Source organism: Choloepus didactylus, chromosome 12, assembly GCF_015220235.1.
Source record: "Choloepus didactylus isolate mChoDid1 chromosome 12, mChoDid1.pri, whole genome shotgun sequence".
NCBI lineage: Eukaryota > Metazoa > Chordata > Mammalia > Pilosa > Megalonychidae > Choloepus > Choloepus didactylus.
In genome coordinates, this window is record NC_051318.1 from 95767154 (window position 1) to 95771156 (window position 4003).

A 4003-nucleotide genomic window follows, 5' to 3' on the forward strand; every position below is an offset into this window, starting at 1 on the left:
AGCTGACACAAGGAGAGCAAACCACAGACCCTCATCTCAATGAAATGCAGCAAAACCTTATGGCTGTCTTGTCTCCCATCAGAGGGGAGTAAATTTCTCCTTTCTAAAACAGGAAGGAATCAGGAATCATCTTCAATGTATTAATTTTTTTTGGAAACTTCTGGATGAATGATTTTCTAGATTGACATTAAATATTGGCATTTCTCTTAGTAGCAAAAGTTACAACCTGCAATTTACATAAACTTTTGTCTGGTACACACTGTAATAATTTGAGTTCTCAGGAATAGATATGGGAAAGGAACAAAAGAGTATATATTCGAGGGCTTTAACCACAAGCTTTAGCCAGAAAATTTATAAGAATTGTAAACAGAGCCTAAAAGCAGTTTCAACATAGGGCCCTAATATATTCTCCTCCAATGCTATGGGTAGTATTTTACTTTTATTTATGACCTCATTAACCCATCTGCTTTCCTTCCTCCAAGTTCAAGTCAAACCATGGGGTATGTAAATGGCCTGTGGTTTACCAACCAAGCCTGTGTTTCTCATTTGTGTTGATTCATCTAGCAAGACTAAATTGTTTCACATCTGGAGTCTACTTCATGCAAGAAAGTCTTTTGCTCATTTTAATAATCTTGCTGAAAATGCTGATCAAATTCAGAGATGCCTCTCTGCTGTCCGGCTTCCTTGCAAATGACCTGAGGCTGAGATGTACCACCTCACAGAATCTCACAGCACATGCCACGGTACCATTAAGAATGAAATCCGTCTGTCTTTCTTTCTATCTGTCTATCTATCTATCTGTCTATCTATCTATATCTATCTATCTATCTATCAACAGAAAAATATCTATCAACAGAAAAAATGCCCCACTTGTCAGTTAGCCACTGCTTTTCTGCTACCCTCTTTCTCCTTTCCTTTATCTTATTATCTCCTGGCCCCTCTAAATTGTTCTCCACTCAAATGTACCATAATGAACATCAATGAAATTTAGAGCAAATTAAACAACAAAATAAGCCATGTGTTAGATTTCAATTACTTACAAATACCTTATCCATGGGCACCCCTTTTAGGATGTATCTGTGGTAGAAGGCACCCCACTTCTATACTGAGGAAGATCCTGCAATGAACAGTCCACATCTGACTACCAAAGAGAATTTTATTGACATCTACTTTTCACTTCTCACCAGATATTGTGCCTCTAAGAAACACAAACTTTGGAGCATGCATGTTCCATTAAAATATACATGGAAAGTTTCTCTTCTGCCAAAAATCATTCCAAATCTTAAACCATTCCAGTAATTCTTTGGAATCTCTTCACCCTGCTTCAGCCATTCCAGACACACTCTCTTCTAATAAAAGTGTTACATTCAACAAAACTTATTAGGCAATTTCTACATGCAAAAGTTCTCAGAGCAGCAGGCTGGGAAGCTCAAAGTTGTTTCTATCTGGTCTCCTCCCCAGGAGCTGACTGACTATCCAGGTCTGTACCTCTTGAATTCAATCATACAATAAATGGGGACAAAAGAGAGAAGACAGTGGCCAATGGGCACCAATGACAAGTGGATGAAATTGGTTCTTGGAATTACCCTAGATTTCTGATGCATTCTGATTTTACTCTAGTCTTCTGGCTGTGAGTCTACATTAGAAACTGATCTTTCTAATCACGTGCTTATCCCCAGGATCCAGGGAGGTGAATCTAGGGATCTAATTTAGAGAGTCACGAGAAACACCTTTGAAGTCTTTCTGATGGACTTTGCTTCATCCCCAAGATAAAAACAACCTCCCTCCTTTTAAGGAGGCCTTCCCTTTCAGAGCCATCCATAGCCTTGCTTCTTGGTTGCTTATTTTTAAAGGTCATAAATAATGATTATCTTAAGGATAATCAATGAATTTTCCACGTAATGCCATGTAGTTTATTATCTACTAGCAAGAACTTATTTACTTCTATAAAGCCCTGAACTCCAAAGTCATCAGGGAGTTTGACTCTTATAAAAATAATATTTCAATGTATTATTCCACTTTAGTTCTAATAAAACACCAATTGAGATGGCCTAATATCACCATCTGATAGATGTAGAAGATTCTTTCCTTAACACTTATAGATCATGGGCTTCATCAACCTAGTCCTTGACTTGCAGCTGAAAAAGGCAAAATGTCTGTGAAATGATAGAAGAACATGTCCTACTCATGTCATACGTGAGGAATCAAGGTCGAAGAACACAAATAGTCTGGACATCAGCGAGCGAAAAAATATCCTGTGGTAACAATATTCCAACACATAGAAAGGAGAATTTGTACTGAATTAGCTGGGCAGACTCTGGATGTAATTCTGACAGATTCCAGTCTGAGGAACACTTTTGGAGAAGATTTCGTATTTTTTTTTTCTTCAATACTCTTTTACAGAACAGAAAGCAAAACTCAAGTCTTTATAAAAGTGTTAATGGCCTTCCCATTTTTTTCATTTTTCCTCCAAATATCTTATTCCTGACACCAATAGCACCCTCTGTATCAGCATTGCATCCTCTCGTGGGCATTTCTTCTTTTCTCCTTGATCCCTTAATTCCATTGAGACAAATCTTTGAGCTTTAGTCACACAGTTTGTCAGCCTCATAACCTCTTCATCCTGTGTTGCAAAGACAGGCAGTTTTTTCTCAATTAAGTGTTCCATGTGCTGAAAGAGTCCCACATCATACTGTGTGACAAAGGTAATAGCCTTTCCAGAGCACCCAACTTAAGCTCTTCAACATACTTGATGGATGTAATCTTGGAATGGGTAGGAATGTCAAAATTGATAACTGCATCCACGTAAAGAATGCTTAAACCTTGGCTTGCAACATCGGTTGCTAGAATAGAATGAGATTTTTCCTTGCACTTATTAAGGGATCCTTAGGAGCTGGTTCTGGCTCATGGAAGGGTGTGGCAGTGAATCCAAATTTCAGAGTAGCAAAGCTATTCTCTAGTATTCTTACAGGTGCTGCAGAATATCATACAAGAGTTTCCAGCCAATTCCTTTAGAATATAAACCAGGCAGGTATCCTTGAATCTAGAGGGAATAAAAAGAGCTTACTGCTGTAATTTCTCAACTGTCTGGTATTTTGAGGAAACAGCACATTGCAGTGTTCTTCATTGCTGCTCGCTGAAGCTTTTGCACCTTCTTGGCCATGGTAGCAGAGAAGAGAAATGTTTTCCAACCTTGGGGAACCACTTTCAAGATCTCGTCAACCTTGGTGTCAAAACCTATATTGAATATTCGGTCTGCTTAATCCATGACCAAGTATTCGAGAGCTCTTAAGTTGAAACCTTATTTATTTTCCACGTGTATAATTAGTTTACCAGGAGTCGCTATTTCTATATTTTTTGTTTGTTTGTTTCTTTTTGCCAGGGCCAGAGACTGGGACATAGAATCAATTCCATGTACAGCCACAGCACTTTGAACTCCAATAGAGGACCCCAGGGCTTCAAAGTGCTCAGAGAGCTGAAAAGCCAACTCCCAAGTGGGGGTGAGAGCTAGGACAAGCAAATGCTGGGGTGTCTCCAGCAGGGCATTCAGAATGGGCAAAGTTAAGGCCCCCATCTTTCCAGAGCCAGTGTCTGCCAGCCCAGTGACATCATGACCTTGAAAGGCTAAAAGAATAGCTTCAATCTAGATCTTGGTGGGCTCCGTCCATCCCAGCAGGTCACAGGCCTCACACAACACATCTGTCACAGCCAGGTCTTTAAATGTTTTAGTTTCCTCCTCCTCCACCATTGGCTGGGGAGCTTTGGTCAGAGAATCGTGCTCCCCAGACCTGTCCATGTCCTATTTAACTTAGGTGTGGTCATCTGACTTGTTTGGGTCAATGAAATGTGAGCAGATGTGACAGGTGTCATTTTCAGGTGAAAATCTTAACAGCTGGTGCATGCTTCTCTACATTTTCTTTAGCCTCTACCAGGGCAATTGGAAATATTTGCTTAGGTCTATTTTCAGAGTGCAGAGTGTGGAGCTAAGCCCCAGCTGACCTTC

General features: G+C 39.8%; 1 pseudogene; it reads right to left on the bottom strand.

Annotated features, from left to right (window-relative positions):
• Positions 1-2322: 2322 nt before the first annotated feature.
• LOC119507381 lies at positions 2323-3796 on the bottom strand (annotated as a pseudogene).
• Positions 3797-4003: the final 207 nt, after the last annotated feature.